The 25418-nt window shown below is 39.9% G+C and overlaps 1 long non-coding RNA gene across 4 annotated transcripts in view; it reads left to right on the top strand.

Moving 5' to 3' along the window:
• Positions 1-13338, top strand: part of LOC114690959 — a 44000-nt gene extending 30662 nt beyond the window's left edge. For 2 of the 4 annotated variants that reach the window (XR_005092026.1, XR_005092024.1), the window contains one exon: positions 3363-3532. This is a non-coding gene — a long non-coding RNA (uncharacterized LOC114690959). Of the gene's footprint in view, positions 1-3362; positions 3533-10649; positions 10835-12369; positions 12640-13251 lie in introns of those variants that run through there. The other 2 variants (XR_005092023.1, XR_005092022.1) reach the window with 2 other exon arrangements.
• Positions 13339-25418: the final 12080 nt, after the last annotated feature.

Genomic DNA, 25418 nt, shown 5'->3' with positions numbered 1-25418 from the left:
AGACATTGAGATGCTTCTCCTGACAGCATCTCACCTTGTAATTACAACAGCAATCTGTTTTGTCTCAGGCTCTCCTCCCCAGTGCAGCAGTATCATTCTCTTGATCCTGCATTCCAGAACAGGCCCGCTACTGAGTTTTAATAGCTAAGCTCCAGGCATCTATTATTCGCCTCATCTTATTTTTTGGTTATTTTGTCACTCACTTCTGTCATTTCTCATTGTATTACTATGCTGACTCATCAATTATTCCTCTGTCTTACGGGTTTATTTTTGTTGAAATAGGTTTGGTTTTTGTGACTTCTTGGAAACTTAGTTTGGAGCTTGTATGCTTTTCCATAGTCTGTGTTTTGTGTGGTTTCTCTTTTCAATGGATCTCTAAATTAATTAGAATTCTTTATGTTTCTCATAGCATAAACTTGTAATCTTTTCTATTGTAATTTAAGTAGATGAAATCACCACTAAGGATCCTTTATGCATGTGTATTTAATTCTTGCTTGAAATTCTGATAATATTCCAAGAGCTTTATGGTGATTTCACTTAAAGGGCTTAATTGTTTTTAAAACACATCATTATTAGTATTTATTGGCATTTTCTCCTTGCTTTCTGATTGATACTTAAACTTACGTGATGTATCTTTAGAGACTACACCCACAAAGATAAGGCTTTTCCACACCCATTCTCTTTTCTGACTAAATTCTTGTAGTCACTTCATGAAACTTCACATTTTAGAGTTGCTTCTCGTGAACTTGTGAACAGGCCCTTACGTGTTATTTCTATAGGTTAATTGAAACAAGTTGTGTATATAATATTTCTATATGGCGTGCTCTGTATCTATCATATAACAAGACTGGTATATGTGTCATGAACAAATATGATTGCTAAAAATATAAATCACAAAATTAAAATCAATTAAAAATTTTTAGAATGCTTTCTATAATCTCCATTTTAACTTACTGAGGCTTAGACCTTCCCTCATCTACAACTAACCCATGTGTTGTATGAGGGGACCTCACCAGAGAGAAGAGCTTCTCTCATACCCCCATGCAGTGTCTTCCTAGGTGGTCTCAAGAAGGAGGCTAGGGTCTTGGTCTTTGTTCCAGTCTGCTTTGGTGAGTTTCTTCTTTAATATCCTTTGGCTTCAGTTCGAACTCCCACAGTTAGGACTTTGATAAGATCTCACCACTTCCAATCCTGCCTCAGGGGAAGAATCTAGAGCAGTTGTGGTGCTGCTTGTGTGACTGCAGACCCTACTTGTCTGATGAATTTGTCATTCCCCGGGGGCTCTCTGCGTCCTAGCAATTTTCTAAATGGCTCCCATCATCACAGATATTCCCTTTCTGTGTAGCTTTGTTTTTGTGCTGTGGCATTGTTCCATCTTGGTGGAAGAAACAAAAGCATGGTGCATGGAGCACCATCCTGTCAGGGATGGTTGGAAAGGGTAAATTTTCTCTCTGTGCATATTTTTTCCTTCCATTGCAGAATCATAAACAGTTCAGGGTTTTTAATAGTTTATTTTGTTGTTTCACAATCTCTGAATATATCATAAGATTTTTTTTTTCACATTTAACTTACTTATATATTGTAATTTGTGGTTTCTGACTTTGATGGACATAACAATAGATTATTAGCAATTACTGAAAATCCTGGAATACAAATTAAACTGTATTGATTTCTTCTTTGCCTTAGAATATATTTTCCTTTATATCTAAGATAGATTTTTATCTACCTCCACTTGGCTGAGCTTGTCTATCTTGTTAGTGTAAATCTATGCCAGCACAACACGTTGGCTTGGATTAGCAGAGAAGCAAGTTCTCCTCATTGCCCTGCACTGCCCCTCCTCTCTGGAAGCCAGCTACATGGAGAATATCCTACTTGTACTTTACAGACCACTCAAAACTAAAGATTTCTATTTCTCTTCTACTTTCAGACATTTAACAAAAATGTTAAACATTTTTAAATCTCACATCTCTTTCTGTATTTTAAATTTCATAAGCATATACTAATTGTACCCACCATTGTGTTTCCTTATTTGATGCATATGTACTGTGTGTTTTGATTATAATCCTCCCACTGCCCTGTCCTGTCCACGTCCCCCCTACCACCACCAACCACTTAGTCTCCTTTCTCTCCCCCCAATAACCCCACTCCTATTTTGGGGATTTTTTTTTTTTAAATCTAGATTCTTCCTAAGAGAGTGTATGTTGTGTTCACCTTCAGAGTCTGCTGATTATACTCTCCACAACGATCCAGCTGCTCTCCTTTCTCATTTCATCCACAGCTTTCAGTCTTACCCTTTCTCTGCCTCCTGGTTCATGTTCTTTCAAGTCTATTCAGAATGCTTGCTAAGTTTTCCGTTGATATTTTAAAGGTTTACCAGTCATTTTCTTAGAAAGTATCCATTTAAAAAGTTTCTTCTAGTTGCTATAAAATCTCAATTATTATTATTATTATTATTATTATTATTATTATTTTGTGTGTATGAAAGAGTTTATTACTTCTTGTTTGGTTTTCCTATCCTTTCATCATGGTTTTTCTGAGACACATGATAATTCTTAGCTCTGTGTACCTCTTAGTTTTTGAAAATTTAGCATGTGCACAGACACACACATAGACACAGACATAGACACAGACACAGACACACACACACACACACACACACACACACACACACACGCCCGCGCACACACAGACACACACACAGACACACGCACACGCCACTACCCCTGGAGGTGACTGGTTGACAGAGACTGTCTTCAGTGAATCAAAGCGGTAGTGTGGGTTGCACCCGAAGTTTGTTTGTGGGTGTTAGGCAGACATGGGGCCCGCCCTCCCTTGCTGCTTTCCTGGGTAAGTGCTCTTGCTGGCAGTTGTTTAAAACAAACACGGAAGGAGAGAGTCGCCAGGCACCACATTCGCTTCTGAAAACACTTCTTATTTCCAGCGTTTGCTCAAGGGCACCTCTCATAGTCCCTGAATACAGGATTTCACAGCCTGAGATGTCCTCCCCAGCCACCCTCATCTCTACAGAAGTCCCTGCTCACCAGAGTCTTGAACGTCCTCTTTACTTTGATTTTCCAAAAATTCTTCCAAAACTCTGATTCATTACTGATAATATTTTTTTTCTTTAGCTTTGCTGTTACAGATTCCTTTTCATTATTAATATACTTAAATATCCAGCTGATTAAATACTCTGAGGTGTATGATTGGGCTCTCCTTCTCTGGCAATGTCTCTGTGGTACTCAGAGCTGTAGCAGAGTGAGGATATTGCCCTCTTCCGTGTGTGCTTCCTATCTGAAGGATTAGGATCTATTTTGTCTGATATTCCTTTTGCTGTTTTGTTTGTTTTATTTTTTACTGTCAAGTTGATACAACCTGCAGTCACTTGAGAAGATGAAACCTCAACTGAGGAATTTCCCAGAGACTGTCTTCCTTGATGACTGATGCGAGCGGCCCCAGTCCATGGCGGGCAACACCATCTTTTGGCAGATGGGCCTGGACCGCATAAGAAAGAGAGCAGAACATGAGCCAGTAAGCAAGCTGTGTTCCTCCGTTCTTCCCGCCTCCTGCTCTGACTTTCTCACTGATGGATTATGATGACATCCACCATAATTATACTGATGGTATAAGCCAAACCCCTTCCTCCCCAGGTTGCTTTTGGTCAGAGCGTTCTACCGCAGCAACGGAACGGAAGTAGTGCATTCCTAATCATGTATATGATGATACTGAATGAAGCGGACTTAAACAGAAGGAATTTCTGTGGAAGGAAACAGCCATTGCATTCAAATTAGAATGATTTCTGATTTTAGAACTAAAGAAACACTTAAAACTCTCATGCAGTATTTTATAATATGGGAAATTTAAGAGACCAAATTTCTTCCTCTTTAGTAATCAATGAAAATATCATTAATGTGTGCCTGGAATGAATAATCATGGGAGAGAAAATGATGTCAGACTTCAGTGATAAGTCAAGACCTCATATTTGGACTTGTGATTTTTATTTATTTTATTTATTTATTTATTTATTTATTTATTTATTTATTTTAGGGGAAGGAGGAAGGAAGTAGCTTTGCCCTCTCTTTACTTTGATAAAGCAGAGTGACCTGGGATTCAGTAGAATGAATTCTCACTGGTACTGTTCCCAGAGAGCCAGTGTACTGGCTGCCTAGATGTTTCTGGTAACTAGTTTTCCAGGAGATTAAGATAAAAATTCCCCTAAAACACTGAGCTGCTGTGGATATCACTCTGTATAAATAAAATGCTGATTGGCCAATGGCCAGGCAGAAAGTATAGGCAGGACAAGCAGAGAAGAGAATTCTGGGAAGTGGAAGGCTGAGTCAAGGAGACACTGCCAGCTGCCGCAATGACAAGCAGCATGTGAAGATGCCGGTAAGTCACCAGCTACGTGGCAAGGTATAGATTTAGAGAAATGGGTTAATTTAACATATAAGAACAGTTAGCAAGAAGTCTGCCACGGCCATACAGTTTGTAGATAGTATAAGTGTCTGTGTGTTTATTTTATAAGTGGGTTGTCGGACTGCTGGGGCTCGGCAGGACCCGGGGAGAAAACTCTGCAGCTACACTGAGCTGACACCTTTAGTTTCTTTAATGTCATATTCGGAGATTTATTTCTGGGGCCCAAATGTTTTGTTGAGGCAAGATAACCTTTGCTCTTTTGCAGCATTCTTCTCAATGTCATCCAAGAAGAAGTGTTTAGATGTGAAGTAGGGAGACGTCACAATGCAGCATTCCCTGAGGTTCTGAGGTAACATCCTAGAAAAAGAAAAGGCTGGTGAGCTAAAGGGCCTGCTGGTAATGTCCTTTATAGACCTTGTGGTGATTGTTAGCTGTACAAAATTATGTCAAGTCCTGACCACTTCTATTTTTAAGGTTCTGATTTCCATGTTTCTAGAGAGATTTAAGAGAGCTAGCTGCATCAGCAACTTCCTGGCTCAGGACAATTCTACAATCTGAGGAAATGGAAGCTAGAGATGGGAAATAACATCAATCAATAAAACTCCATCACCATGAGACCAAGGCTGCCTAGGCAGGACCTGATTTGATGCATATTTGGGCTTAGGGTAGGAAACTGTGTCCCTAGAAAATAGACTCCAAGAATCACCCCCCCACACACACACACAAATATCAATAGGGAATGTAATCACTACAAATTAGTTGGAATATAAAGAATTCAATAACACAGTGAGTGGTGGTCTCATGTAAATAGAACCCCCGAAGACCAATCAAAATCCCTGGCTGAGGGTTCGGTTTCCTTTCATTCTAGATTTCTATTTACAAAATGAGTACTAGAAGCATGCCTTTTATCTTCTTTATAATAAGCATGAATACATGTGATAAAATTTCTTCCCAAGCAATGGATTTTCAAGCCATTAAGAAATCACCAGAACTTAATTTGCCTATTCCCTGCATATATTCAAGAGGTATTCTTATATACACTGGAGGGACTGAGAATCAAACAGTGTTTGTGTTAGAGGTGAGTTGGAAAATGCAGTTCCCACTTGCAAACTGTAGGGGACAAAATGTTAAAGTAAGCTGAAACTAAGAACAAGGAGCTGCGCGGTAAGGAATGTGGCAGCCACGGCCACAGACACTGTGTTTGGGATGATTGGAAGCTTGTGTGCACTTCTTTACCATTGGTGAGCAGATGTGCCCTGAATAACTTTCATCTAAGGAAGCTTCTGTGAGATGTGTGACCTGTTTGTGGGCTTTGTTGTTGTTCAAAATAAATCCCATCAGGCTAATAATTTTTAGTTGGGAGTAAATTCACCAGCAGACCTTTCTAACTATGCCACACAAGTGTTTCTGACCTCAGTGACTTATTATAACTAAGTGAATCTGAGACAGAACATGGGTAGCGTGGAGGGAATAATGACATCACACATACAGGACAAGCCAAAGTAGGTGTTGGTTCAGGTTGTATCAGAGCCAATGTGGGCATTCTTGTACAAGGTGAGTGCATGGAAGTCTGTGGGGTTTGTTGTTCTAGTGACCAAATCCAGTTCTCTCTTCTACCCTGAGTAAACTCTCAAGTTCCACTCTCTTCCCTCCCCACATCCTGTGTGCCTTCTTCTTCAGTGTTTCTAGAAAAAGCAAAAGATTTCTGGTACTAAAAAAATTGTCAATGTTGCCAGGCATGTTGGCACATGCATTTAATCCCAGCACTCAGGGAGGCAGAGGCAGGTGGATCTCAGTGAGTTCAAGGCCAACTTGGTTAGACCAGGACAGCCAGAGCTACACAGAGAAACCCTGTCTCAAAAAAAAAAAAAAAAGTCAATGCCACTAAAGCATTTTGGCAAAATAGTATTTTAGACATAAGAATCTGTGTGTGTATGTGTGCGTGTGCATGTGCTTTAAGAAAAATCAAGTGCTATTTCTGACCATCATTTCCCGTCTAGTCTTATAAATGGCTGTTTTCCTGAACTTCTTTCTCTCCCATCTATCATGAAATTTTTGCATTATGTTTATAGTTTAAAACTGTACCCCTTTGAACATTCTATATAGCAGAGGATTGCTGTGGGATGTTCTGTATGTTACGTGTGTTGCTTGATTGGGTAATAAATAAAACACTGATTGGCAGTATCCAGGCAGGAAGTATAGGCGGGACAAAGAGAAGAGAATTGAGGGAAGTAGAAGGCTGGGGCGGAGAGACCTGCCAGCCACCGCCATGAGAAGCAAGATGTAAGGTACCGGTAAGCCATGAGTCACATGGCAACTTATAGATTAATAGAAATGGGTTAATTTAAGATAGAAGAAGTAGATAACAAGAAGCCTGCCATGGCCATACAGTTTGTAAGCAATATAAAAGTCTCTGTGTGTTTACTTGGTTGGGTCTGAGTGGCTGTGGGACTGGCGGGTGAGAAAGATTTGTCCTAACTGTGGGCCAGGCAGGAAAACTCTAGCTACAGAGGGTGACCTTGAACTTCTGACTCTCCTCCCTCCACCTTCTGAGTGCTAGCATCATAGGCAAACTCTCTACCCATCGAGCTCTACCCTCAGCCTATGTTATTTAGTTTTTAATCTTGTGAACTGTCAGGGAACCTTGCTTCCCCCTAGTGCTGGCAGTAGTTTCAGGCAGAGGGGTGACTTTAGACAACATCCTTCTGAGGAAACTTGGAAGGCTTATACTCCTCATTGTCATTAAGCCAGAAAATGGGAAAACATACTTTCATTAACGGCTGAGTTTCCCAATAACATTCACTGTAATGCAACTGCTGTCCAAGCAGGGCCCCTCCCATCCACTGGCCTTCAAGTATATATTAAACACGTACCTTTGTTCTGTTTTCTGGATATTGTGTCTAATCAGCAACTCTCTTGGCACACAGGGTAAAGACATTGTCTCTCTCATGTTTGTTGTCAACTGGAAAGAGACACCCATTTACTTCATATAGTCACTTTTCCTGAGTTGAGGAAAGCAGTGTTATCTCCACTGGGATTGAGGAACCTGGGGTGAGGGGGTGTTTTGAAACTCTAGAACATAGGGTAGCACTTATAGAGTAGCACTTAGAGCCAACCCAGGGAGTCATTTAGACGTTACTGTGGATTTGAGCTGGTAGTGTGCCCGCACAGACCTGCCATCCTCATACAGATACTGAGATGCTGGGTAATTGCTACCTCACTCACCCCTCTCTCCTCCCCTCCATCCTTTCATTCATTTACTCATTTGACTAAGATTTAGACGCTAAACTTAAGAGATTAGGTTTAACCCCAAAATTTAGAGAATATCAAATTTCTCTAATGCTCTACTCACTCATCAAACATTGACTAAGTATAAAGCACACAAACCCAAGAAATTGCCTGACGATGCTGATGCTGTGCACTCAGCAGTAGAGTGAAGAGCTAGGGCTGCCTTCAGGAAAAGTGTTAAATTTGCTCTCCTACTCCTTTGTTCTTACCTCATTTCCTCACTGTGATTCTGCATATTCACCTACTCTTCACCAAAATCTCTTAGGGAACTCTCAGATAGTTCTTTCTTTCTTTCTTTCTTTTTTTTTTTTTTTTTTTTGGTTTTTCGAGACAGGGTTTCTCTGTGTAGCTTTGCGCCTCTCCTGGAACTCACTTGGTAGCCCAGGCTGGCCTCGAACTCACAGAGGTCCACCTGGCTCTGCCTCCCAAGTGCTGGGATTAAAGGCGTGCGCCACCACCGCCCAGCGATAGTTCTTTCTTAAAGCTTTTATCCAATATTCATTTCCTTAGACTGAAATGTGTTTACCAGCAATTGGAGCACCCTATCTTTTGCCTTCAATGTTTCTTTTTAGTTTTCAACTGCCTTTACCTTTCTCCTTGTCAGGATTCCTTGCATTGCTTCCCATCTCCCTTTTGATCCATCTAATCTCTTCATTTCTGGAATGTCTTTGGTAGCAAGGTAGTGTCAGTACATAACGGGAGTACCAAAGATCTCTAGAAAGGAGGGAAGAATCAGAGTTGAGGGAGAGATGTAGCTCAGTCTGTACCTGGATATCCAGGTTCAATAGTTTCCTGTGTCAGTGGTGAAGAGCTAAAATGGGAACAAAGCTATAGGTTGAATAGTTATATAAAATTATACCAGAAGCATGATCAGCAACAAATTTAATTAATCAGATTAATGGCTAACACATTGGCAGATGCTGATTAATTTTATTATTATATATGTTCTCATCTATAGAATTAAACTCTTGTTCTGGCATGTCAACTAGTGCAATTTTGTGAACACACACACACACACACACACACACACACGTAGCATAAATCTTAAAGAGTCTTATCAATAAAATCAAACCTGTGAGTCAGGTATTGGGGTGAAGCTGGAAGATCAGATGCAGAACAAGCCACAGCTACCTCACCTCGCAGGATCCTCAGTTTGTCTTGTTTCCTCAGACTGGAAGCCTCTGAGTCCTCATATCCGAATGGCTCTCAGCGAATGGCTCTCAGCTGAACTGCTGCTAGAAGCCTGAAAGCTTAACCAGCCAAAATGTTAAACCAGCCAAATGCTTCTAGTTTCTGGTCCTCACGCCTTATATACCTTTCTGCTTTCTACCACCACTCCCTGGGATTAAAGACTTGCTTTCTGGGATTAAAGGCGTGATGAGTCACCATGCCTGTCTATGTCCTTGAACACATGGATTTCTGCCTCTGGAATGCTAGGATTAAAGGCGTGTGCTACCACTGCCTATCCTTTATGTTTAATATTGTGGCTGTTCTGTCTCTGACCCCAGATAAGTTTATTAGCATGCACAATATTTGGGGGAATACAATACCACACACACACACACACACACACACACACACACACACACACACACAGAGAGAGAGAGACAGAGAGAGAGACAGAGACAGAGAGCGGGTTTTCCCATTGTATACAAGTTAAAATGACAAAGATGTACCATTTCTCTGTTGAATGTTGGTTGATGTAGAAAATAATTGTGAATAATTAAAAAAAAATAGAGTTCCCAGGTGTGTGTAAGAATCTTGTTTCTGAGACCACAGCACATCAGAAGTAGCAGGTTAGAAGATGGGTAGTTCCCTTAGTGCCTAACAGAAACAAGGGAGGAACCCAGATATCAAGGGAGACATTCCAACCTGGATAAACAAGATGAGGAAAAGACTTAAAATACAGCCACACATCCTTGAAACAGTGACCTGGCATTCCAAGGACAGGTAGTGTGTATGATATACATACTATACTCATGATTAGCCTTGAACATAACAGTTGTACAAGAGATGATGCAAAGAATCTTGGAAACAAACAAAACAAAACAAAATATGTGTTATAAAGGTTAGAATACATATAATACTTTTAATTGTCTATGAAAGTCTTGGTGTTCACTGCAGTGGGATTCTCCTATGAGAATCATGGCAGGCTTCCTTTGGACATTGAGTAAATAAGGATTTGTTATAAAACCCCATGGCTGCTATTCATGGAAGAAAATACATCTCCTGGAGGACAAAAATTTGTACAGATTTTATGTAAACTCATTCCCTCAAAATGTTTTGCTTTCTGGCGCTAAGAACTTTGGAAACAACGAATTTGGGCTGTGTCCCAGGCAAGGTACGCTGTGCTTCAATGGGGCCAGTGAGTCCTTTCCATATAGCTTTGTGGTTTCCAAGTCACAAGTCAAGTGGTTCCAGGGGGTGGAAGCCAAGCTCTATTACTTTTCTTTTGACTTTCTTTCCCATGCAATTTCTAGTCCAAATATGGAACTCCTTACATGTTCCAAATTCTTCTCAAGGCAATAAGTGATTGGCCAGTGACAAGGGAAAACCAAGTTAAGGCAATATGGCAAAGATAATATGAATCAGGTTTGAAAAAGTTTTATTTAGCTATAAAAGGGTTTCAGAATATAATTCCTTTTTAGCTGTTCCAGAATGCACGCTGCCTTCCTGATAGATAAATCTGGTTCTTTGGTACCTGGCTGCTCCTTTTTGGAATGGGAATAGCAAGACTTCTCTTAAAACTTAATCAATGCTAAGGGAATGATTTCTTTTAGGCCCCCCACAGATATCAATGCCTTTATGATTTGCACAACTCTTTCAAAAATACACGTTTTTAGAAAATTCTGACCAAGAATCACCTTGTAAACAATGTTTAGAAATTTAATGTGTGGTCAAAGAAGAACTCACACTATCTACTTTGTAATAGTATCATCTTTTTCCAGGGGTCTTAAATGAAGTCTTCCTTCTCTGGAATGATATTGATAAACAATTTTCTAACCCGGGGGAGCTCAGAAACTGCTGAGAAGTTTGAAATTCTAAGTACATGCAGCTAATACAGCACCTTCATATAAAGACAACTGCTGAAGGACACAAGAGCCCTGGGCCAGGAGGATTTCTTGTTGAGCTTGTAAGAAATCACACGCATTTCATTATTGACACTAATATGTATTCTATTACTGGTCATGTGTTATAGGAGTTGATCTGAAGAATGTCATGTGTCTTGTTTGTTTTTCAATCTGAATGAACTTAAGTAGCCATGTAAGTTTAAAAGATAGGTGAGAAAGTTATAACTCTACCTCTGGCTATGAAATAATATGGCTTCCTTTAACATGCTTTGTAAGGAAGTGATCATTTTCACCTAAGTTTGGCTTGTATAATTATGCTTCTTCTCAAAATTCTGCTGACTAGAATTCACCTTTAACTATTTCATGAGATTACCACAGCCTTTTGGAATTCTGAAACTTCATACTTTCAATCTCCAAACCCCCCTCAGTCTAATAATAATGTCAGTGATATGAGGCTGTGCCTGTTGACTCTCAAAGCTTTTTCATGAAGAGATAGGTCATCTAAACATCATATCAGCTTTTGTTCTCAAATCATACCCTCCATGTGTCAAGTGGGGAGGTAACATCACAGAATATACATGGGCTGGTCCTTTTGGGTGGAGGCTATGATGATACATCACGTTGATTTACACTTTTTTTTTTAAACTTACAAAACCATGCCTCTGTTTTCTCAGGATAAAATACGCCTTTTATTCATTGTATGAAAATAATACCCATGAAAAGGTTTGCACACTCTGAAGAAACACAATAATAGCATAATTAAAGATAGTCCCTATGAAGGCTGCTGGTACTTGGGCACACGTATAAGTTTCATGCACATAGTCTTATCATTACAAAAGCAAGTTTCGGTGACGTCTGTATGACTTTAATATGTTATCCTTTCTCCAACATTGTCTAGACTAGTGAAATATTATGATATTTCCTTAAGTTAGCTTTTAGACAGCTCAGTGAGGCTGAGGCATCCAGCTAACACCAGTGGGACTGGTGTATTAACTACAGAGTTATTTTTGAGACTCATTCTTGAATAGTAATAACAGTGCATTTCATTGTCATGGCGAATTGTGGCAAGAACCACAAACAAGTAATAGGAACCTGGAAATGATTGGCTTACACAGTACTTTGGATGTAGATGATGGACACAGTCACCACAAAATTCAGTGTGCCTTTTTTTTTCTTTTCATTCTTAGCCATTTACCAAATACCCCAGAAAGGCTCACATGAAGTTTAGCTCTTGTTTACTCCTTTGGGAAAAAGCTTTATGGTAAAACCAGCTGGAGCAATTGTCCATCCAAAAGGAAGTCATGTGTTAGGGTCTACTGCCCATTCTTTGTTAGAATCTACTGCCCATTCTTTGTTTCCTCATCTCCACTGCTGCTGTTAAGTTAGTTCATTATCTGTGGGTACTAAAAAGGGAAATCCAAAGAAACAAATGAGAAACGAAGAATTTATAGCTGAAAATGTAGGTGATTGTATGTTTTTGCTTTTGGCCTTAAACAGACATCTGGTTTGCATTTTCTGTCTACTTCAGAATTTTACTAGCTCTTGAAAACATGATAGGAAAATTAAACTGCTAATGTTTAAAAAAAATCTGTTTAAGAATTAGACTGAGGAAGAAGAAAAAGGTTGTTTCAAGAACAAAAATTAGAATGACCTACCTCCTTCAAAGAAGATAAGAAAAACACACCCCTCATATACATACCCTAGCCCATAAGGACCATGGGAACTGGGATCTACAGTAGTTTCCCCCGTGCATCAGGATGGAGCCACAAGGACAAACACCTTCTGTCTAGGCAAAGACTTCTGGTCAAGTGCTCACGTCCTTCTATAATCAACTCTAAGAAGAAAGGAAGCTCTGGACAAACCCAAGGTATATTTAAACTAGTCCGAAAAGAGAAACATCATCAACAACAAAAATGATATGATATGTATTTCCTTTTTAATCTCCTTACCTTATCTGACCTCATTGCCTTCCCAAAGCAAATAAATGCTGAAATTTCATAATGCCAGGAAGTAGTAAACGTGACTTCCAATTTATAAAGTCTAGTTCTGTTACACACACACACACACACACACACACACACACACACACACTCTACTTCAGGGAGAACAGTGTTTAGTTGTGCAAAGGACAGGAGGAACAAACCATGATAAGAAGACATAGCATCTGTTGTTTCTAGACTGGCCTCCTTTAACTTAGATGATACTCTAAATTGTTCTAATGACTCATGTTATTAGTTTATTTCAAATCTTAGGCATCATAGAGTTCAATTAAATATCAGCACGGGGATAACTGCTCACTTATTTTTTCTAGAAAAGACGCATTAGGAATATACTCAACTTCCCAAAGGTTAGCGACATTTTGCTCAGCACATAATATGTCCCTTTCACACCAGGATTAATGAGCAGTCTTGTGGAATTTGGCTGTAGATATAATCCTTGTCTGATTTATTTTAATCACATGATTTCATTTTATTTTCAGACCCAGAAAGTATATAAGTGGTCAAGAAAGTCCTTTGGAAGCTTTAATGATTCAGTTTGCCTTCTTTTAGTCACGAACTGGTGGAAAGAGAACTTGAGCAACTTCATTTGCAGGCTGCGGCTTCTGCAATGATTCATCTGACCCAGAGTTCTAGTAGGTCTAAGTTTCTTCCTTTCTGGGCTTTTGCAGGGTGCTTCCAGAAGTGGTTGGGCAGTGCTCTCAATTCTACGTTGGAGTATTTGAGCTCAGGCTCTTTTATATTTTAGGAGAAAAACTAACTGTAAAGTATGCTTACTTTTTTTGTCTCATTTGATACAAAGAGGATTGTCCATTCAGCATTTGGATACATTAACTATTTCCCCCATTGTTTTCTGTCTTCTTGCTCTTGCTGTCTCATTTTCCCACTTACTTTGAAAAAAACAGAATTCCTGAGTTCAAATCCCAATTCTGCTACCTCTTGTGTAATATGCTTCCATCACATCCTTACCCAAGAGGTAGTACAGGCACCTCTTCTTAGAGAGCTCTTGTGGGGACACTTTGATGCACAGGAATGATGCAGAATAACCTGCAGCCCATTGTGAAAATTAGTGGTGGTGTTTGGAATGGGGGGTAGACAATACTGGTGGAGTTTTGAGACAATGGCTTTTCAAAAAGCTTTATCAATTTTGTTTGCACAGTCCTCTCATCTTGTGTGTGTGTGTGTGTGTGTGTGTGTGTGTGTGTGTGTGTGTGTGTGTGAAGTATATGGGTACTAGATACTTTGGCCAGAAAAAGATCTACAAGTAACCAAGAAGATGAAGTGCATGATTAAAGGGGAAGTTGTATGCTTATGAGTTGGAACCAGCAACTAACTTAGACCAACCTTGCTGAAGGTCAACTTGGCAAAATAAAACAAATTATTGAAAATAGATGTGTGTTTTAATACTGCCATCCCATTTGGGAGAATTATTCCAAGGAGTACTTGTATAATGATGTGGGAAAACATGGCTGTGCTACAAGAATATCCATGATAGTGCTCATCCGAGAAACACAACCAATACCAATTGGTTAAGCAAAGTGTAGAGTGTTTTAACAATAGAGCACTTGCTGGAAAAAAAATGTACTTATTACTATGGGAAATTATCATAATATATAGGGCAGTTAAAATAATAGCTTTGAACTCATGAATGGTTTGCACAGAGAGTGGTGAGAGGCAGCTTGGATACTGCTCTATCTCTTGATTGTTTGAGTTTGGTGGTTGGTTCTATTTTAGGTGGTCATTTTGGGTCTGGTTTTATATGAGTGTTCTCAACCTGTGGGTCCTGACCCCTTTGGCAGTCAAGTGATTTCACAGGGGTCACCTCAGACCATCGGAAAACACAGATATTTATATTACAATTCATAACCTTAGCAAAATTGCAGTTATAAAGTAGCAATGAAAATAATTTTTGGTTGGAGGTCAGCACAGCATAAGGAACTGTATTAAGGGTTACAACATTAGGATGGTTGAGAACCACTGTTTTAGATTTTTCTTTTTTTTTTCCTATATATTCTGATTTTCAGTACTCAACAATTATTACTTTTCAGTTTTAAAGGAACTTCAGGTGAAACGCTCATGTGCTCAAATACTATGATCACTTTTTAGAAGTCATACAACATTTTTTTTTCTGAGTAAACACTATGTAGATTTTAACCGTTAGGAAAGAAATGTCTATACAATAAACTGGTCAAGGTGACTATTACATAGTTGTCTGCGTTCAGTCTTCATTTTTGCTTTCTTATCTGTGAGGTGGCTACTTTGATGCTAAACCTACCTCTATGAAGCTGTATGGGTAACACAGAAAAATACACATGGAAGTGATTTGAAGATAGTGGAGGAGGGGACATGCCTCACTGGAATCTACCAGGCTGAGCTGAATCCCCAAGGGAGTCCTTGCCCTAGAGAAGATGGGAATGGGGGGTGGATTGGGGGGAGGGCGAAGGGGGGTGCTGGAGGAGGGAGGACAGGGGAATCCATGGCTGATATGTAAAAGTAAATTAAATTATAAAATAAAATTTAAAAAACGATAGTACAAGTACAATTTTGAATGTGTTTATAAGAACAGTTTACTTAATCCTGATGAAGAAAAGGATATATTATCACTGAAGAGTCAAGAAAAGTCTAAAAGACTCTGGTTTTGAAACTCATTCTATACATAATCCTTGATTCCTAGGCTTCTTCTGACACGATCTGCTATCAATGTTTATTAGATAGTAAAGAGAGCCGATGTTAATGGGTGGTGAATAGTAAAGAGAGCTGGTGTTAACAAGCTGTCAGTGTTGACTAAGCATTCAGTGAAATGGGAGATTTACTAATACAAAAATAATTAGAGTGAAGATGGAATCAAGTTAGAGCTTCTAGGGGTGATTTACTTACTCACCCACACAGTGTTGAATAAGCACATTGCAGTAGAACACTCCTGTCCTAGAATTCTTACATGCCTTGACATGAGTTTGACATTATGACAATAACTCGATGATGGCTGGACAAACTGCCAGAACTAGAGAAGACAGAACAGATGCTAAAATGTCATTAAAAATAAGTAGGCCAGTTGGAGCCCTGAACCACAGTTCAACGTGAAGGACCCTCAGGCCAGGGGAGGCAGGGGAGGAGGGACATTGAAATGAGTGAAATGAGAAGTTAAAGTTTACCCTATGAACCACACTGGCTGCCTGCTCACTCTTTTCCAGAGCTGGCTATGTACCTTTCTTACATTATCTTAGTTATTGGTTCTCAAAAGTGGTTTCTAGAGCAGGCTCAGTGTTGCCTGGGAGCTTGTTAGAGATTCAAACTTAGAGCTCTCCAGAGAGTGCTAACCTGAGCACCCCTAGAGATGACACAGAGCCATTAGTATTGCAGCAGTCTCTCCAGAAATTTCTTAGGTGGATTCAGTTTGGAAATGACTGATGGAAATTAATCCTTGTTACAACATAGTCTATTGTTCCTATCTACCTCTGTCTTATAGTCCAAAGAATAAAGCTCAGATGGTAACTGCCTCCTAATAGGTCTAGAGTTCTCCCATTTCCCATTCCCACCACAAGCTCCAAGCCCTTCACCCACCCTCCAACTTCACACCATTTTTTAACCATTAGCCATCCCTGGTCAATGCAAGGAGATTGAAGAGGAAACTAGTTCGCCAGAGAGGTCACCAAAATGGCAGCCACTGGTCATCAGATACTGCTCAGAGATATCAAATCTATCACTAGATATTTGAAGGTCTGATTTTAGTTTGAGGAATGGGAAGCTGGAATATTTTTAACTGGAAAAAGACAATAGGAGTAGAGTCTTGTCATTTTAATATTCTTAACCTTCCAGTCATCAGAAATATATAGACACATATATATTCTATATAAAATATTCCAGTTTTACATATATTACATACATATATATGTACATATATACACGTGTAATATTTAGGTAAATATATATGACTAGAATGTGAGTGAAAAGACTTTTGAGTTTCTCTGGAATTATAAAAGAAAAGGGTAACCGCTCACCTCCACCATAGGTACTCTTTAAGGAGAGCACTGAGAGTCCTTGTGTGTGGCCCACTGAATACCAACTTTCCCAACTACATTTATTTAGCACTGTTGCTTTCATTCGACTTCTGTGTGATCAGATGTTCCTGGTATTGCAAGCTTCAATCTGCTCTCAAGTTGAATCATGATTCCTGAAGCCTTCACTACAATGTGAGACCTTTTAGAGAGCATAAAGATGTCTAGTGTCAGGTCCCATGCTCTTGTAATTAAATCAGGATCTCTTGGTCATGATGGCTTCCCGGTGATGCTAGCAGAAGCCAGGACTGGATGAGACTTTCAACCAGGGCCATGCTTGTGATCTAATGCTGACTGGCAAACTTGACAAATTTGTTGCAAGATTTTCTTAATTGACTTATTTTAAAAAAAAGTTCACAGGAAGAAACAGTTTTCTTCCTCTAGATAACACTACATCTGCATGTGGTATCTATAGTTTACAGCAGTCTTGAAATGGTAAAGATGAGGTTTTGGATAACATACAGGGAGAAGGAGGAGAGTCATTTCTTGAACATGCTGGCTTAGAGTATCCCTGGGTTCAGATTTGTTTCTGTTTTTGAAAGTTAATATCCTTTGATTTTATAGTACCTTCAGTTTAGTTTTCTATTATTTCCAGCCAACTTAGGTGTCATTGCTCGGTTCTGATTCTGGTTTATATGTAAATTTCAGTAAAAATCTAGGCTGAATCGACTGGCATTTTGAGAGCAATTAGGAGAGGCAGTATGAAGCTAGAATCATGTGTAGAGACTTAACAAAGCAGATGCACCTTCTTCCCATGGATTTGTGTGAGAAACTCTAATGGAATAATGGGGGGTTAGAATTACAGATAGAAGGAAAATTAAGGGATTTGCTTTTTTTTTTAAAATAAATTTCCCTATTTTGATGTACACCCACAAACTAGTAATGAATATTAGTTTAAAAACTACTAATTATTTGAACTACATGATCTCATGATCTCCATATTTCAGCTTACTCTTGAGTCAGACCACAAGAAATAGCTAGTGTGCATTGTAGGCTTAAAATACTTAGATTATGGCTAACCACTTTGCCTTCCATCAATTTCCACTGTAGCTCATGCTTTAAAGTTACTGCCAGTGTTCACAGAGCTTCACACCCTGGATATAAAAGAATACACAGCTTGTTCCCATTTTTCAATGGAGTTACTTCCTAATAAACCCATCCCAAGTGGGGTCTGTGTTCAGCACACCTAAGCTATAGAGCATTGTAGCTATGAACACAAAGAACATTGTAGAGATCTACAATGTAGACAATGTAGATCTGTCCTTATGACTATGTGACTGAGCAGGGCTGCAGGGGGTCCCCTGCTGCTCATCTTGCAAGACAGTATCATGCCACCTGTCCCTAGCCTGAGGGGATACCAAAACTAATACCTGAAGTCTAGTTTGTACTGAATGAGAGACACCTTCATTCCATCATAAGTTGAAAAGCTACAAGGTAAATCATTGTAAGTTGAGGACACGAATATCTTTCTAGAATTCCCTAGGAGATCAAACATGTCTTAAAACCATCTAGCACTCCAACAATCACTGCTTTCGGTGGTACCTTATAATCTGGATCACAGGAGCCAATAGCCAACTGGCACAGTTGCTGTTATAGCTGCTGTTGGCCTTGAAGGCAGTTTTCTGTAGCTGAACTTTCAATTTTATGAGATGTCACTGAGGTCCAGCTCTGTGCTTAATCTTTATAGTACTATTGCAACAATCCAGCTTTCATATTTGAGAAAAAGCTTACCCTTCTGTGTTAGGCTGTTAGAGTTTCTTGTGCCCAGGTGTTTCAGTCACAACATTTAGAGTTCACTGAAAGAGTGCTTTCAGCTCAAATGTATAGACCCTGCTGTCATGTGTCTCCTGAGTTGTTGGATGAGGACAGATGTGACCAGACATGACCCCTTCCTTTGTTCATATATGCCTTGGCTTGATGCTTAGAGTCCCATTTCTGTTTTCCTTGGAACAAGTTCTCTTTCAAAGATTTCATAGTTCCCATCCACAATGACTTAGGTTGGGCTCTCCTGGCCTATTATACTTGCTAGTTTTTTGGAATATCTGTGAATTTGATGGTAGATGTTTCTTTAATGCTGTCTAGATGATTTTATAGCCCTGGGCACATCAGCAGATGTTCTCATCCAAATGATAGGAGAAAGAAGTTGTTCAAATGCGAACGACTGTGTCTAAGTTGATATATCAAAAATCCTTGCAGACTCTGTCCCCTGAAGGTGGCTCATGCTACTATCCTCAAAGAATGAGAATATTGATTATGATCATGTCAGATATTTCATTTATAGGCACATGTGTAAACTTTTTTTTTCTGAAGAGAACATCTTGTGTGCTTCTTTCAACAAGCATTTCTTGACTAGTCCATTGCTGGACATGGGCATATTTTCTGGTGAGACAGAAATAGATACGACACACACTTCCTTCAGATAAAAGAGAGCTTTGGTCGAGGAGGTAATGAGAGTGCTGTTCCTGTCCTTACTAATAATGGGAAGCCAGTTGTTTCACCGATTCATCTGAAGCTTCCTACAGCTCAAAGCTCAGCTCAGTTAAAGGTGCTGAGAATGGTCTTCAGGCACTCCCCACCTTCATTACACACCCCTCCCCGGCACCCTGTGACAACCCTTGATTGAACATTCCTGTTTTTGATTCCTAGCACTTGCCACTATCTGAAACTTTCTATCCATCTGTAAAATAGTTTCTGAAAGCAAATCTGTCCTTCCTGTGCACCCGAGTGTTCGATGTTTATATTATGTTTTGAATCAAATCATGAGTGAAGTCACCCAGCTGCACCTTTGGAGGACTTCAAATGGTTTTTCCAAAGCTGGAGGTTCTGCTCTGTGCTTTCAAGGCTGAGACTAGAAAGAGGGGTCCAAAGAGCTAGCAAGAGGCTAGCAGTATGGAAATGTCTTAGAGAATCCCAGAAGACCTAGTGCTGTAGGTACAGAATGTGTAGCTAGTGAAAGGGAGGCTGGCCAGGAAGCCAGGAGTCAGCTCTTAGGAGAAAAGGCTAATTTGTGAGTGGAAAGTGACATTTAGATTTCAGGAAAATCAAGTCATTTCTCCAAGTGGGATGTATGCCATAGAATTTCAGAGTGTCTTCACTATTGAATTTAGGATTACTTCTGAATCTTTTGGAGAAGAAACAGAGGGTTTGCCTCTCAGGAGAATGTCTAGTTCTAGGCTGGCTGGCATTCAAGAGTCCACCTGTGAAGATGTACTTCTTGACAATATTTTAATCCTCCAGAGGTGTGGATTTGGGATGGGGAGCACCTCTCACATGGTGAGTTTTCAGAAGTGTCTACTTCCTATTTGGTCAGTTTTTGAGGAGCAGGGACTAGAGGGGAGTTCATCTTTCTTTAGAAACACTTACAACACTATTTGTTTATCATTGGTTATTTTCTGTTGTAGTTGTGCCACTGGCTGGCTTTGAACTGAACGAGGCCAGGCAGAGATTGTGTCCTCTTTAAGGTCTGTTTCACCAGCATTTACTTGCTTTGTGAATGAGCACACAATGAAGACATCTAAATAGACGACTTGTTTGGAGTTCAATTTGATTCCCAGATGGTGGGCTTCTGCACCTCTGTTCTTACAGATGCTGGTGCTGAGAACTTGTTTGTGACATTGGTTTATGACAACATTGGTAGTCCTATTAGATTTGTGCCAAATGCCTCATCTTTAAAGTGAAAATAAAAAAATAATGTTGTGTGACATTATATTTAAGTACTTTTGTATTCTCTCTTCTGCCACTAGCACAGAGCACAAAACAAGAAGCATTCATTGTTTGTTTGTTTATTGTGGTGATATTTTGTTTGTGTTCTAACAAATAAAGCTTGCCTGGGGATCAGAGTGTGGAGCTAGCCTCTAGTTAACCATAGAAGCCAGGCAGTAATGGCACGCACCTTTAATCCCACTACTTGGGAGAAGGAAGCAGGAAGATCAGGAGATCAAGGCCATCCTGGGCTATATGAGATTGATTCAGTCTAAAAGAGAAACAGAGCAAGGCAGTTGAGGCTCACCCCTTTAATCCCAGCATTAAGCAGGTGGAGACAGGAAGTGATATGTTTGGGTGGAGAGGAATATAAGGCGGGAGGAGACAGGAGGTCAACCCCTTTTTCAGTCCGAGTCATCGTGGAGGTAAGAGGTGACTTTGGCTAGCTCCTTTACTTCTCTGATCTTTCAGCATTTACTCCTATATCTGACTTTGGGTTGCCTGTTTTTAAATGGTTGCTGCCTTTTAAGTCACAGCTGTCCGAATCAGCAACTGCAACTCCATCACTATCAGCAGCGGTTAGACAGCAAGAGTCATAGCTGGAAGGAATTCTGTTCCAACTCTTGCAAAGCTACAAAGAACACTTAACTAAACTTCTGGGCCTCTACAGAACTCAAGATTCAAAGGTTAAGGTAGAATTCTGCTCTTCAGAGAGGTTGAACAGCAAGTAACTCACCTCCTCTCCTTGCTTACATCCTCCAAAAAGCCTTCATGCTTCTCCTCGCCTCTCCTTATAAACCCTTCTGCACCTGGCTCCCCCCTACCACTTCCTGTCAGCTAGTTGCTGACTCAGTCTCCTGACTATAGATGCATTTTATTTAATCAAACACATCTTTGCATCATTAAACAAACGTTCCAGAGCATAAATAAAGGTAACATACCTTGAAATACTATTTTACAACCAGGTTTTTATTATTAAGACTAATTAGAATTCATGCTACAGTTGACTAATTTCTTTGCAGCACTAGGGATTGAGCCCAGAGCCTCACAGGTTCTCAGTGCCAGGTAAGTTCTCTGCTACTGAGCTATTATTTTAGCTCTCTTTTTAACTTGTTATTTTACATTACTCAGGCAGTCTTGAACTCACCCTGCAGCGAAAGCAGTCCTCAAACTTTTCATCCTTTTGACCCAGCCTGTGAACTAGCTAGGGTTACAGGCTTCAAGCCTGGCAGTAACATTGCCTTTGAAACCAGCTGGTCATGAAGGAGATAGTAAATAGTTGCCCTCTTCTGAGTTTCAGTTTCTTCCTCTATAAATGCAGACAATTAACTGTTTTATAGGGTGACTGTGGAGATTAAAAGGAGATGAAATACAAAGAAAGTCTTGCACCCTGCTTCATTGTAAGCATCCATTCATGTCAGTTTGGAAACTTGGCTTGCTCCCTTGTAGAAACCAAGGTCAATGCTCACCTAGAAGCAGTGATCCACAAGACTACATCCAGTGGGTAACTCAGTCTTGTGAGTTCCTTGCCCTGTATGTTGGACAGTTTTACTAGACAACCTCCAAAGCTACTCAAATTACCTTCTTGTTTTAATACTTTAGTGAACTATGCCAATCCATAATGCTTGTGAGAAGCAAGCCACTGGCAGAGGACAGGCACCCTCCAGATCTTAGGAACTGAGTGTGGGCTGTTCCCTCCCACTGGGTATTCTCTCTCTCTCTCTCTCTCTCTCTCTCTCTCTCTCTCTCTCTCTCTCTCTCTCTCTCTCTCTTCTCTCTCTTCTCTCTCTTCTCTTCTCTCTCTTCTCTCTCTTCTCTCTCTTCTCTCTCTTCTCTCTCTTCTCTCTCTCTCTCTCTCTCTCTCTCTCTCTCTCTCTCTCTCTCTCTCTCTCTCTCTCTCTCTCTCCTCTCTCTCTTCCAAGACAGGGTTTCTCTGTGTAGCTTTGATGCCTGTCCTGGATCTCACTCTGTAGACCAGGCTGGCCTCGAACTCCCAAGCGCTGGGATTAAAGGCGTGTGCCACCACCGCCCAGCCCATTGGGTATTTCTGTATCTTACATAAGAATCAGATAACAAGACAAGCATTCTGCTCAAGACTGCAGCAGTCTCTGTGTTTGTTTAACGATTACTACAGCTTGGTTTGTAATTATGACTGCATGAGCAATCCTGCTTGATCCAGGGAACTTTCAGAAAGTAATGACAGTAATTTACAACCATGTGGCTTTGTGCAGATGCTTATGTTCTTGGTCCGGAGCCCGCTTGTGCTCATTCTGTTGACTGCCCGATGGCCCCCATTCCCCACCTGCACCTAGCTACCTTTGCTCCTCATGGAACACTGTAGTCTGGATAGTGTGTGTGTGTGTGTGGGAAAGCCAAAGGAAACAAATTGTGTGTTGGGAAAGGAAGATTGCATCTGGAAGAAATTCCTTTTGTTGTTTTCTCATCAAAACAAACCATCCCTCCTTACCTCCATCCCCACCCCCATCCCACCTCGAGCTTTCTTTTTGTGAATATAAAATCAGTACAGGTTTAGCCCCTTTGGTATATATCTAGAGCTTTAAAAAAGCTTGGAGAATTCCTTCAGGCTTTGGGTAAACTCCTGAATGCTTCCTTTCAACTGGGTATTTTTAGATAATTAAAAACTAATTGAAGTAAATTTCCATGTCTTTGGTTGTGGATAAGTACGCCTTATTCATGGTGACAAGCCCCTTTCAAAAGAAAAAAAAAAGTAAGTTCTTCTTATGTGGAAACCGTGTTTAAGTCAAATTCAAATTTTTTTTTTTTGGAGAAAGGCATGCGTGATGAGGCAAAGGGAAAACAGCAATTGCACACCCACTTTCTGCATGTTGCCTTTGAAAACATGCCACATCCTGAAATGAGACTCCGTTTGTGTGTGCCATGGTCTTAAAGGGGAAAATGAAGATGTTGGTTAAAATTTTCAATAAGCCAGCCCCAAAGAATTTCCTTTGAAGTTATTTTATAAGCCTCCCCACTGAAAAGTTTAAGATAAGTTATAACACTGCTTTGTGCTTTGGAAATAAATTCAACACATTAGTTGTATTTATGGGAGAAAGTAGTAAATGTCCCAGAATGAATACACAGCCATAATTTACTCAGAGGGAACTGCTACTGCCCATAAACTTTTCCTGAGCCCCTCTCCTGGTTTATGACATCAGCCAGCCCTGCGAATGAATCACTGCTCTGTGCACCATCAGATTCTTGTGCTATGTAAATTTCCACCGACTGCTTATCAAATAAGATTATTACTTATTGCCTATTTTCTTTGATAATTTTCTAAGAGATTAAATACAGTAGGGAGGGATGTAACTGGCTGAGCTGCATATACATTTGGATTTGGAAGTCTGTGGGTATCAGTAGTAGAATAGTAAGATAGTTGTGGGGGTTTTCTTTGCATTAGGGATTGATGGGTCTTACAGAAAAATCTCAGCCTATGGGAGAACAAATTGAGTATAGAGTCATAATATCATATGTGGTCATGTCCTAGCCATCAAATGGGGGCAGTGACTAAAACATGTGTCAATGTTTACCCAAAGGTTAGATATCTACACTTAACTTTTATGGAGAAAATGATAGATGAGCAAACAAACAAACAAACAAACAAAAAAACCCAACTATATTAATGGATAAAATATCTGATCAAACAAGATGTAGATGTAACCAACTGTCTTATTAAATAAGAAGCACAGAACCAATGTAAAAGAGAAAGCCAAGAGGTCAGAGCTCAAAGCTAAAATCTCACCCTTCCTCCTGCGGTGGTCCTAACTCTCCGAAAAAAAGCTATTTCCTGTGTGTATGTCTTTAAATAATCTTTCTGTTCTGCCTTCTCATTGGTTGTAAACCCAAACACATGACTGCCTCATCACTGCCTGTAAGTACAGCCCTCTAGGTCTTAAAGGCGTATGTCTCTAATGCTGGCTGTATCCCTGAACACACAGAGATCTAGGGGATTAAAGGCATGTGCCACCACCGCCATGCTCTTTCTATGGCTCTAATTGCTCTGACCCCCCCAGGCAACTTTATTTATTAACATACGATTAAATTCACATTTCAGTACAAATAGAATACCACCATATTTCCCCTTTTCTATTTTAATAAAAAGAAAAAAAAGCAAAAGTTTATAATTAACAAAAGAAAAACTATATACAAAAGTACAATAACTATATACAATATATACAAGTAATAAATACCTAAATAATGTCTAGTCCATTTGTATTTGACAAATCAGAGAAAATAATTCCATTATCTATCCTATTTTGGTAAATCCAAAATATATCTAATTCATTTTCTATCCTAATTATTCTTCAACTATAACTAACTAATCTTCAACTCCCTCAGAGATCCAAGAAGGAAATAATATTAGCTAACAAAAATAAAAACAGGAAGTGCATGCAAGCAACTCCCCAAAAATTTGTGAGTTGACAGAAACTGTCAGCTGCCTGGACAGTCACCTGAGGTTTCGCTGCAATGTTGGGGCATCATCTTCAGCCTATAGGCTTAGCGTATCTGACAGACTCATTTGTGAAGCAGGATGTACACAAGGTTAACAGTTCAACCTCACATTGGGTGAGAGCAGTCCACGTACCAGAAACACCTGAATTCCACTAGTGTCCTGTCATGATTCAGGATTATAAATTCTGGAAATTGTTGATGGTTTTTGAATTCAGCTGTTCATTCTTCTTGGCTGTGTATATATGGCTTCATCTCAGCATCCCCTTCTTCTCCACATCCCTCTATTAAATGCCAGTCTACTTTCGAGAGGCATGAGCTTTCAGCTGCTGTTCCATTGCACAACAGAAGCCATCGGCCCTCTGCCTGTTAAGCTGCCTTCGAAGAAAAGGGCACTGTACCTTTTCCGGATTGTGAAGGCCACT

The sequence above is a fragment of the Peromyscus leucopus genome, chromosome 7 (genome assembly GCF_004664715.2).
Source record: "Peromyscus leucopus breed LL Stock chromosome 7, UCI_PerLeu_2.1, whole genome shotgun sequence".
Classification (NCBI taxonomy): Eukaryota; Metazoa; Chordata; class Mammalia; order Rodentia; family Cricetidae; genus Peromyscus; species Peromyscus leucopus.
This window is presented reverse-complemented; position numbering and strand designations above follow the sequence as displayed.